Source organism: Amblyraja radiata, chromosome 43 (assembly GCF_010909765.2).
Source record: "Amblyraja radiata isolate CabotCenter1 chromosome 43, sAmbRad1.1.pri, whole genome shotgun sequence".
Lineage (NCBI taxonomy): Eukaryota > Metazoa > Chordata > Chondrichthyes > Rajiformes > Rajidae > Amblyraja > Amblyraja radiata.
The window spans coordinates 3246929-3259503 of record NC_045998.1 but is presented as its reverse complement, the minus strand read 5'-3'; the positions used below and the strand labels follow the sequence as shown (position 1 = coordinate 3259503).

Genomic DNA, 12575 nt, shown 5'->3' with positions numbered 1-12575 from the left:
TCTCCCCCACCAGTCCCGGAGTCTCACCCGTGAGACTCCGTGGTGTTACCCCAGCCGGAGATGAGACACATGTCGCCGGTCTGGGCGCAATGGACGGGCAGGGGAATGGCGACCAAATTGCGGTTTATGGCGGCGGGCCGGGACAGTTTGATCAACATGATGTCGTTGTCCTGGGTGTAGTAATCGTATTTGGGATGTCTGGTCACCATCTCCGAGTTGATGAACTGTTACGACCCCTCCGTAGCCGTGATATCATGTTCGCCCAGACGAACATGTATGAGCCCACCAATAGACGGTAAAACCAGACCGCGACCGGAGGGGAGGGGTCACATAGACGGGGAGAGGGGGAGTGTAGACACCTGTACTTACCAGCGGTAACAATGAGCTGCGGCCACCACCCAGCGCGGGTTATCAGGGAACCGCCGCACAGATGGTAGCCGACATTGAGCGACACGATCCAGGGAACGGCGTGTTTACGGCACTCGTAACCGCCCACGATACTGACATCGCCTGTGGCCGCTGCGTCTGCGACTGTGGGGTTGGGACAGAGAGAAAGAGAACACGGGCACTGCCAGCGGGGCGGAGAGAGTGACAGGGGAAGATGGTGAGAGGAGAGGTAGAGAGGGAAGGGGAAAGAAGGAGGGGGAGCCGAGGGGAGAGGAGGGAGAGAGAGAGGAGGGGGAGTGAGCGGAGGGGTTGATACAGGAGGTAGAAAGACAGGAGGGGGGGGGGGGGGAGAAAGAAGGGGAGAGGGAGAAAGAGGGGCAGAGAGATGAGGAGAGGGAGATGGGGAGAGGGTGAAGTGGAGTGAGAGCGAAGGGGAGAGAGAGAGAAGGGGAGATAGTTGGGTAAGTATTAAGGGGAGAGAAAGAAGGGGAAGAGAAGTGAAGGGGGAGAATGCGAGGGAGAGGAGGGGGAAAGAGAAGGGGGAGAGTAGAGGTAGCTTGGATCCGGGGGTGTGTACACTTACCGGCAAGTCCGAGGAAGACGAGAAGCAGAAGGGTCTTCATGTTGTGTGGGGTCGGGGGGAGGGAGGGAGGGAGGGAGGGAGGGAGGGAGGGAGGGAGGGAGGGAGGGAGGGAGGGAGGGAGGGAGGGAGGGAGGGAGGGAGGGAGGAGGGAGGGAGGGAGGGAGGGAGGGAGGGAGGGAGGGAGGGAGGGAGGGAGGGAGGGAGGGAGGGAGGGAGGGAGGGAGGGAGGGAGGAAGGACCAGGGGAGCGTGAGGGGATAAGGAGAGGAAAGGGAGGGGGCGGGAGGGGAAGGATTTTACAGAGAAAAAACTTGAGTGAAACTCAAACTAAAGTAAAAGTAATTGAAACTAAATGGAAACTACACTCAACCCGTGAGCTAATACTCTCAGAACACCTTCGCTCAGTCCACCTGGACCCACCTGATGTACCGGTTTCCAAACACTTGTCACCTCGACCGCAGCCAACATTGGCCCGTTTCCTACAGCATCCTCACCTTTTTGCATATATCTTACTATTAATTTCTGTGTCTCTCCACATCACCGTCGATATCTCTCGTTTCATTTTCCCACGACTCTCAGTATGAAGAAGGGTCTCGACCAGAATCTGGAGATGAATCTGATATAGTAGTGACCAGAGAATCTACGATGACGAAGGAACTGAAGCAAATCAACATTAGGCAGGAAACGGTGTTGGATAGACTGTTGGGACTGAAGTTGATAAATCCCCAAGGCCTGATGACCTGCATCCCAGGGTACTTAAGGACGTGGTTCTAGAAATCGTGGATGCATTGGTGATAATTATCCAATGTTCTATAGACTCCGGATCAGTTCCTGTGGATTGGAGGGTAGCTAATGTTATCCCACTTTTTAAGAAAGGCGGGAGAGAGAAAACAGGAATTATAGGCCAGACATCGGTGGGGAAGATGCTGGAGTCAATTATAAAAGATGAAATAGCCGAACATGTGGATAGCAGTAACAGGATCGGTCCGTGTCGGCAGGGATTTCAGAAGGGGAATTCATGCTTGACTAATGTTCTGGAATTTTTTGAGGATGTAACTAGGAAAATGGACAAGGGAGAGCCAGTGGATGCAATGTACGTGGACTTTCAGAATGCATTTGATAAGGTCTCACATAGGAGATTAGTGGGCAAGTTTTGGGCACATGGTATTGGGGGTAGCGTGGATAGAATTGATTTGATAGAAAATTGGTTGGCAGACAGGAATAAAAGAGTAGGGATTAACGGGTCACTTTCAGAATGGCAGGCAGTGACTAGTGCAGTACCGCAAGGCTCTGTGCTGGGACCGCAGCTATTTACAATATACATCAATGATTTGGATGAAGGGATTTAAAGTAACATTAGCAAATTTGCAGATGTCACAAAGCTGGGTGGCCATGTGAACTATGAGGAGGATGAAATGAGAATATAGGGCGACTTGGACAGGTTGTGCGGTGGGCAGATGCATGGCAGATGAGGTTTAATGCGGATAAATGTGAGGTTATCCACTTTGGTGTCAAAACAGAAAGGCAGATTATTATCTAAATTGCGTCAAGTTGGGAAAAGGGGAAGTACAACGGGATCTGGGGGTCCTTGTTCATCAGTCTATGAAAGTAAGCATGCAGGTACAGCAGATAGTGAAGGAAGCGAGTGGCATGTTGGCCTATATAAACAAGAGGAATCGAGTATAGGAGCAAAGATGTCCTTCTGCAGTTGTACAGAGCCCTAGTGAGACCACACCTGGACTATTGTGTGAAGATTTGGTCCCGTAATTTGCGGAAGGACATTCTTGCTATTGAGGGAGTGCGGCGTAGCTTTACAAGTTTAATTCCTGTGATGGCTGGACCGTTATATGCTGAGAGAATGGAGCGGCTGGGCGTGTACACTCTGGAGTTTAGAAGGATGAGAGGATATCTTATTGAAACATATAAGTTTGTTAAGGATTTGGGCACGCTAAATGCTGGAAACATGTTCCCGATGTTGGGCGAGTCCAGAACCAGGGGCCACAGTTTATGAATAAGGAGTAAGCAATTTAGAACGGAACGAGGAAAGACTTTTCCACCCACAGAGTTGTGAGTTTGTGGAATTCTCTGCCTCAGAGAGCAATGGAGGCCGGTTCTCTGGAGGCTTTCAAGCGACAGCTAGATACGGCTCTTAAAGATAGCAGGAACGGCGTACTGATAGTGGATGATCAGCCATGATCACATTGAAAGGCGGTGCTGGCTCGAAGGGCCGAATGGCCCACTCCTGTACCTATTGTGTATTGTCTATTTTCTACAAACAGAAATCATTCTTCATTGCAACAATTTTATTGATAGTCTCCCAGTTGTACAGAGAGTGCGAGGCGGAGACCTGGCGAGGCCGCCGGGGATCACGGGCTCAGTTTGCCGCGATGGTGTTGTGGATCCACGAGACGTAGTGGCAGACGCGAGTGTACACACCGGGATGGTCCCTGGCCGCACAGGCGTACCCCCACGACACCACTCCCTGGAGCACACCGTTACACACCACCGGCCCGCCAGAATCACCGTGTCACCAGAGCACACGTGAGAGGAGATTAGTTGGAATCACAGAGTGATACAGCGGGTAAACAGGCACTTCGGCCCAACGTGCCCACACCGGCCAACATGCCTCATCTACACTAGTCCCACCCAAAGATCATTCGAGCAATTTATAGCAGAATAGCACGATACACTTGTAGATGTGGACGCCATGAAGGAAGCCGATTCCCAAGATGGCGCTGATAAATTTCCCTATGCCTACTACGGCTTTTTTGCCGACTGGACCATCTTGCCCTTGCTCTGGTATCATTGGTCCCACTTGCCCGAGTTTGGCCCATATCCCTCCAAACCTACCCTATCCATGTACCTGTCCAAGTGTTTCTTAAACGTTGCGAAGGTCCAAGCCTCAACTACATCCTCCGGCAGCTCGTTCCATACACCCACCTGTGTGGAAAAGGTGACGCTCGGATTCCTGTTAAACCTTTTCCCCCCTCACCTTAAACCTATGTCATCTGGTCCTCGATTCCCCTACTCTGGGCAAGAGATTCTGTGCGTCTACCCGATCTATTCCCCTGGTGATTTTGTACACCTCTATAAGATCGCCCCTCATCCTACTGCGCTCCATGGAATAGAGTTCCAGCCCTTCCCCCAACCTCTCCCTGTAGCTCACACCCTCTGGTCCTGGCAACATCTTCGGTGGGCCGTGGGACCTGTTTCCGCGCTGTCGGGGGGAGCGAGCGTGGAGAAATCAATAGAGGAGAGGGGGAGATACGGGCAGTGGGGGAAGTGGTCTGTACGTGGCAAGAGTCGCGGCCTCCCTCCAAGTAGCCGAGACACATCATGTTGTCAGCGATCATTCCCGGGTAGGAACCGGAACAGTCCGCGTCACTCAGAACCGCGGCGTTCAAACACTGAAGCTGGTCGCCGCTAACCACTAGTGGGGGAAAGGTGAGAAATTAAACCCCATCCCCGTCTCTGCCACCCCTCCCCAACGCCCCCGACCCCCCTCCCCCCGTCTCTGTCACCCTCTCCCCAATTTTTCTCACCTCCCCTTCCCATTCTCCATCGTTCTCAACGACTCTCTTCCCTTCCCTTCCCTTCCCTCCACTCCATCACGCTCCAACTCTTCCGCACCTCACGCTCTCTCTTTCTCTCTCCTCGTCTCGCCCACACCCCAAATGGGCGGAAATCCCGGGTGGGACAGGGGGGTCTGATGATCGCGGGCGCCGACTGTACGAGAGAGAGGTTGGTCAGCACGCGGTGGAAGGGGGGCATGATGATTCAGCGGATGACTGGAGGAGGGAGGTGTCGATCAGAGGCGGAAGTACGCGGTGGGACTGAGGATAGAGCGCAGTGATTGGAGGAGGGAGACGTCCTTGTAACGATCATAGAGTGGAGCTTGACTCGAGAAACAGCAGCTTCGTCCACCCCGAAACGTGGGGATTGAATCGGCCCGTTCGCGGGGGCCTTTCATCGCAATGCCCAGCGCGGCTTAACATCGGCCGCGGGATCTTCCATCGCCCCATCGAGGCGCCGGGCGATGAAAGGCCCCGCGAACGGGCCGATTCAAGCCCCACGTTTCGGGGTGGACGAAGCTGCTGTTTCTCGAGTTCGGAGTCGTTCACCAACCAGGTCAGTTCCCGATGTTACGGTCCACAGGGCCCACGGCTGTAGCCACGCGCGCGCGCGCGTGTGTGTGTGTGAGTGTGTGTGTGTGTGAGTGTGAGTGTGAGTGTGAGTGTGAGTGTGAGTGTGAGTGTGAGTGTGTGAGGGTGTGTGTGAGTGTGAGTGTGAGTGGGTGAGTGTGTGTGTGTGTGTGTGTGTGTGTGTGCGCACGGCCGCCAAAAAGTCCCCCCCCCCCCCACCGTGTTATGATAGCGATTTCCGCCCCCCCCTCACCCCCATTCTCTCTATATCCCCCTCACTCTCCCTTCCATTCCACCCCCCCCCCCCCCGATTTTCTCCCCCTCCCCCCTCTCTCTCTCTCTCTCCCCCACCGGTACCGGAGTCTCACCCGTGTCCATGGTGTTACCCCAGCCGGAGATGAGACACATCTCGCCGGCCTGGGCGCAGTGGACGGACAGGGTAACGGCGACCTCATTGCGGCTCATGGCGGCGGGCTGGGACAGTTTGATCAGCATGATGTCGTTGTCCAGTGTGCAGTAATCGTATCCGGGATGTCTGATCGCCATCTCCGAGTTGATGAACTGTTCCGACCCCTCCGTAGCCGTGATATCATGTTCGCCCAGACGAACATGTATGTGCCTACCAACAGACGGTAAAATCAGACCGCGCCTTAAAACCAACCGCGACCGGAGGGGAGAGGGTTACAGAGACGAGGTGAGGGGGGGGGGGGGGGGGGTGTAGACACCTGTACTTACGAGCGGTAACAATGAGCTGCGGGGTGATCAGGGAACCGCCGCACAGATGGTAGACGACGTTGAGCGGCACGATCCAGGGAGCGGCGTGTTTACGGCCCACGTAACCGCCCACGATACTGACATCGCAAGTGGCCGCTGCGTCTGCGACTTTGGAGTTGGGAGAGAGAGAGAGAGAGAGAGAACACGGGCACTGCCAGCGGGGCGGAGAGACTAGTGTAAGATGACAGGGGAAGATGGTGAGAGGAGAGGTAGAGAGAGAAGGGGAAAGAAGGAGGGGGAGCCGAGGGAAGAGGAGGGAGAGAGAGAGGAGGGAGAGTGAGCGGAGGGGTTGATACAGGAGGTGGAAAGACAGGGGGGGAGAAAGAAGGGGGAGAGAGATGAGGAGACGGAGATGGGGAGAGGGAGAAGTGGTGAGACAGCGAAGGGGAGAGAGAGAGAGGGGGGGAGATAGATGGGTAAGTATTACGGGGAGAGAAAGAAGGGGAAGAGAAGTGAAGGGGAAGAATACGAGGAAGAGAAGGGGGAAAGAGAAGGGGAGTGTAGAGGTAGCTTGGGTCCGGGGGGGGGGTGTACACTTACCGGCGAGTCCGAGGAAGACGAGAAGCAGAAGGGTCTTCATGTTGTGTGGGGTCGGGGCGCGGATGCCTTTGGCGAACGACCGCACCTGTGCTCTTCCACGCCCGTGTATGGCGTTGGGCGAGGTCGGGGAGGGAGAGAGGGCGGGAGGGAGAGCGGGGGGGGAGGGAGGGAGGGGGAGAGGGAGGGAGAGAGGGATGGTGAGGGAGGGCGAGAGGGAGGAGGGAGAGAGGAAGGGAGGGAGGAAGAGATGGAGGGAGAGAGCGAGGAAGAGGGAGGGAAGGAGAGAGGGAGGGAGAGACGGAGGGAGGGGGAGAGGGAGGGAGGGAGGGAGGGAGGGAGGGAGGGAGGGAGGGAGGGAGGGAGGGAGGGAGGGAGGGAGGGAGGGAGGGAGGAGGGAGGGAGGGAGGGAGGGAGGGAGGGAGGGAGGGAGGGAGGGAGGGAGGGAGGGAGGGAGGGAGGGAGGGAGGGAGGGAGGGCCAGGGGAGCGTGAAGGGATAAAGAGAGGAAAGGGAGGGGGCGGGAGGGGAAGGATTTTACAGAGAAAAAGCTTGATTCAAACTCAAACTAAAGTAAAAGTAATTGAAACTAAATTGAAACTAAACTCAATCCGTGAGCTAAAACTATCAGAACACCTTCGCTCAGTCCAGCTGGACGCACCTGATGTACCGGTTTCCAAACACTTGTCACCTCGGCCGCAGCCAACCATGGCCTGTTTCCCAGATCATCCTCACTTTTTTGCATATATTTTACTATTAATTTCTGTGTCTCTCCACATCACTGTCTCTATCTCTCGTTTCATTTCCCCACGACTCTCAGTCTGAAGAAGGGTCAGGACCCGAATCACCACCCATTCCTTCTCTCCAGACATGCAGCCTGACCCGCTGAGTTACTCCAGCACTTTGTACCTGCCCACGTTATCCGCAGTGATGATGCCTGGCCCGCTGAGTTACTCCAGCACTTTGTACCTGTCCACGGTCTCCATAAAGATGCTGCCTGGCCCACTGAGTTACTCCAGCACTTTGTTCAAATTGGCTCCATGGAAGGAAGCAGTGGGTGATGGTGGACGGTTGCTTCCCAGAATGAAGGCCTGTGACTAGCGGCGTGCCCCAGGGTTCGGTGCTGGGCCCGTTACTGTTTGCCAGGTACATCAATGATTTGGATGAGAACATACAGGGCAAAATTAACAAATGTTAGTGGTTTTGCACATAGTGACGATGGTTGTGAACGATTGCAGCAGGATCTGGATCGAATGCGCAGGTGGGCAGAGGAATGGTTGATGGAATTTAATACAAAGAAGCGTGAGGTGATGCCTTTTGTGACAAGGGCATGACCTAACCTAAGGCCTTTTGCTTGTGTTGTGGAGCAGAGGGATCTAGGAGTACAGGTGCATGGTACCATGAAGGTCGAGTCGCAGGTAGATAAGGTGGTCAAAAAGGCTTTTGGCACTTTGGCCTACTTCAGTCAGGGTATTGACAATAGACAATAGACAATAGGTGCAAGAGTCGGCCATTTGGACTTTCTAGCCAGCGCAACCATTCAATGTGACCATGGCTGATCATCCACAATCAGTACCCCGTTCCTGCCTTATCCCCATATCCTCTGTCTCCGCTATTTTTAAGAGCACTATCTAGCTCTCTCTTGAAAGCATCTAGAAATCCCGCCTCCACCGCCCTCTGAGGCAGGGTGATCTTGGAGTGCGACTTACTCCACCGCCCTTGTAGAGCAGCGTGATCTTGGAGTACAACTTGCTAATTTTGCCCTGTATGTGAAAAGAAAGAGATTAGTTAAAACAAATGTAGGTCCCTTGCAGTCAGAAACAGGTGAGTTGATCATGGGGAACAAGGATATGGCGGACCAATTGAATAACTACTTTGGTTCCGTCTTCACTAAGGAAGACATAAATAATCTGCCGGAAATAGCAGGGGATCGCGGGTCAAAGGAGTTGGAGGAATTGAGTGAAATCCAGGTTAGCCGGGAAGTGGTGTTGGGTAAATTAAATGGATTAAAGGCCGATAAATCCCCAGGGCCAGATAGGCTGCATCCCAGAGTACTTAAGGAAGTAGCTCCAGAAATAGTGGATGCATTAGTAATAATCTTTCAAAACTCTTTAGATTCTGGAGTAGTTCCTGAGGATTGGCGGGTAGCAAACGTAACCCCACTTTTTAAGAAGGGAGGGAGAGAGAAAACGGAGAATTACAGACCAGTTAGTCTAACATCGGTAGTGGGGAAACTGCTAGAGTCAGTTATTAAAGATGGGATAGCAGCACATTTGGAAAGTGGTGAAATCATTGGACAAAGTCAGCATGGATTTACAAAAGGTAAATCATGTCTGACGAATCTTATAGAATTTTTCGAGGATGTAACTAGTAGCGTGGATAGGGGAGAACCAGTGGATGTGGTGTATCTGGACTTCCAGAAGGCTTTCGACAAGGTCCCACATAAGAGATTAGTTTACAAACTTAAAGCACACGGCATTGGGGGTTCAGTATTGATGTGGATAGAGAACTGGCTGGCAAACAGGAAGCAAAGACTAGGAGTAAACGGGTCCTTTTCACAATGGCAGGCAGTGACTAGTGGGGTACCGCAAGGCTCAGTGCTGGGACCCCAGCTATTTACAATATATATTAATGATCTGGATGAGGGAATTGAAGGCAATATCTCCAAGTTTGCGGATGACACTAAGCTGGGGGGCAGTGTTAGCTGTGAGGAGGATGCTAGGAGGCTGCAAGGTGACTTGGATAGGCTGGGTGAGTGGGCAAATGTTTGGCAGATGCAGTATAATGTGGATAAATGTGAGGTTCTCCATTTTGGTGGCAAAAACAGGAAAGCAGACTATTATCTAAATGGTGGCCGACTAGGAAAAGGGGAGATGCAGCGAGACCTGGGTATCATGGTACACCAGGCATTGAAAGTGGGCATGCAGGTGCAGCAGGCAGTGAAGAAAGCGAATGGTATGTTAGCTTTCATAGCAAAAGGATTTGAGTATAGGAGCAGGGAGGTTCTACTGCAGTTGTACAGGGTCTTGGTGAGACCACACCTGGAGTATTGCGTACAGTTTTGGTCTCCAAATATGAGGAAGGACATTATTGCCATAGAGGGAGTGCAGAGAAGGTTCACCAGACTGATTCCTGGGATGTCAGGACTGTCTTATGAAGAAAGACTGGATAGACTTGGTTTATACTCTCTAGAATTTAGGAGATTGAGAGGGGATCTTATAGAAACTTACAAAATTCTTAAGGGGTTGGACAGGCTAGATGCAGGAAGATTGCTCCCGATGTTGGGGAAGTCCAGGACAAGGGGTCACAGCTTAAGGATAAGGGGGAAATCCTTTAAAACCGAGATGAGAAGAACTTTTTTCACACAGAGAGTGGTGAATCTCTGGAACTCCCTGCCACAGAGGGTAGTCGAGGCCAGTTCATTGGCTATATTTAAGAGGGAGTTAGATGTGGCCCTTGTGGCTAAGGGGATCAGAGGGTATGGAGAGAAGGCAGGTACGGGATACTGAGTTGGATGATCAGCCATGATCATATTGAATGGCGGTGCAGGCTCGAAGGGCCGAATGGCCTACTCCTGCACCTAATTTCTATGTTTCTATGTTTCTATGTTCTCATCCAAATCATTGATGTAGATGGCAAACAGTAACGGGCCCAGCACGGAACCCTGAGGCACACCGCTGGTCACAAGCCTCCATTCCGAGAAGCAACCTTCCACCATCACCTGCTTCCTTCCATGGAGCCAATTTGCCATCCATTCTGCTATCTCTCCATGGATCCCATGCGATCTAACCTGACAGAGCAGCCTACTATGCGGCACCTTGGCGAACGCTTTACTAAAGTCCATGTACACAACATCCACAGCTCTGCCTTCATCAACCTTTTTGCTCACCTCTTCAAAAAAATCAATCAGATTTGTGAGACACGACCTCCCACGTACACAACCATGGTAACTGTCCCTAATTAGCCCTTGCCCATCCAAATGCCTGTAAATTCACCAAGGCAAATTCCATGTGTGTGATTACTTGGCCAATGAACGTATTCATTCATCAATTAATTAATTAATTAATTAATTAATTGATTAATTAATTAATTAATTAATTAATTGATTCATTCATTCATTCATTCATGCATTCATATCGTATCCCCTTGAATACTCTCCAGCAACTTACCAACTACAGATGTTAAGTTCCCCGCATTTTCCCTCCAGACCTTCTTCAAAACAGGCACAGCATTTGCCGCCCAGTCCGTACATGCTACTTCTGACTGTCCTGGTAGACCCATTGTGTCAGCGTGTTCTTGCCCCCACTGAATTAATTCCACATACCTGGACTCCATCCTTTCCCCCTGGTCCAATCCAAGACCCCTCACACGCTCTTCGTCAATTCTTTCCCACGGGCAAGTGGCTGCGATGTGGTATTTTGCTGATTTTAGAAGAGGAAGGCCGAGGATCGGTTAACCTGTCTTCATCGACGGTTCGATGGTGGAGAGAGTCAACAACGTTATGTTCCTGGCCGTGCATATTTCTGAAGATCTGCCGTGGACCCAGCAATTTCATGGAATCATAAAGGAAGACTATCGACATTACTTTGTTAGACCAGAAAGGCCATCGGTGTGGTGACGAATGTTCTATCGATCTTCTACAGCCTGCCACCTAAACTGTCATTTGGCAACTTAAAAAGCTGCCAAGGTTGCCTGGCTGACAACAGAGAAAAATAATTAAGTGAGAGCCCTGCAAGGTGTATAATATTTTTGACACTGTCATAGACCTTTCTTACATATGCTGTCACAACGCACTGTAGTCTCTGAGCAACCCTTCAGTCATTTTCCTTGCCCTCCATTTCAGAATAATAGTGTTTTAAGCCATTAACTCGACACTAGCAGTGGCAATAAATACATAATTAAATGAAGCTCAGCTTTCCAGCCCCTTATCTCATTGGCCACGCTCGGCTGCAAATCGGTGTCAATCTGGTGGACCATCTTCCTCTCGTCGTGCGGGTTGGGGATTGGGGGGGGGGGGGGGTGGGGGGGGCGGGTGGGGGGGGGGGTGGGGGTGGGGGGTGGGGGGGGGGCGGCTCACAAGTGGAACAACTTCGGGCCTCTCTTCATCTAAATCCGGCCCTGGTAGAGACCATATTGAATGGTTGCCAACGGACTGGTTTGGCACTTCGAAAGCCCAGGAATGTAGGATATTAAAAAAACGTGGTGACCATCGACCTGTCCTATCCATGATCTGAACTATCCACCATCTAATGAATCTACAAGAGGCAGTGTTATGAAATGGCAACCAGCCAGCATGTAGAACCCCCACTAGAATCATCTAGTCCATGGTTTTGGTTCTCTCCAAACTCCGAGAACGAATATCGGAGTCTGCAAACTGTGCTCACCCCTGTTTCAGGAACAATTTCTTTCCATAACAACCGGGTTCTTGACCACCACAAACACCGACTAAACTATGAACTACGGAAAGTGTTGGTTATGCTTGAGACTTCCAGCTTTGGATTTGCCCTAATATTTATTATTTTAGCACATTGAACTTTCTTTTGCTCTTTGTGTTATCTGTGTGCGCTGTCTTTACAGATGTGTTATGCTGCTACAAGAAACAAATATTGTTGAGTTTCTGTACATATGCCAATTGAACACGCTTGGCTCATGAGATTCCCTACATCAATTGTAAGGGGAATAGATAGGCGTTTCTGCGGCCGCAAACGAGACTCCATGATGGCATGTTGCCTCCCTGGTGCAAGGGTCAGGGTGTCACTGAACGGCTGCAGAACATTCTGGCGGGGTAGGTTGAACAGCCAGTTGTCGTGGTGCATATTGGCACCAACGATATAGGTACAAAAAAGGGACGAGGTCCCACAAGGTGAATTTGGGGAGCTAGGAGATAAACTTAAAAGTAGGACCTCAAAGGTAATAATCTCTGGATTACTACCAGTGCCACTGGCTGGTCAGAGTAGTAATAGGAGTATATTGCAGATGAATACGTGGCTTGAAAAATGGTGCAAGGGGGAAGGATTCAAATTTCTCGGCATTGGAACCAGTTCTGGGGGAGGTGGGACAGTACAGACAGGACGGTCTGCACCTGGGCTGGAATGGAACCAATGTCCTTGGGGGAGTGTTTGATAGTGCTGTCGGGAAGGATTTAAATTGATGT

General features: G+C 51.6%; 1 pseudogene; it reads right to left on the bottom strand.

Annotated features, from left to right (window-relative positions):
• Positions 1 to 3257: 3257 nt before the first annotated feature.
• On the bottom strand, positions 3258 to 7131 carry LOC116968002 (annotated as a pseudogene).
• Between the last annotated feature and the right edge of the window lie 5444 nt (positions 7132 to 12575).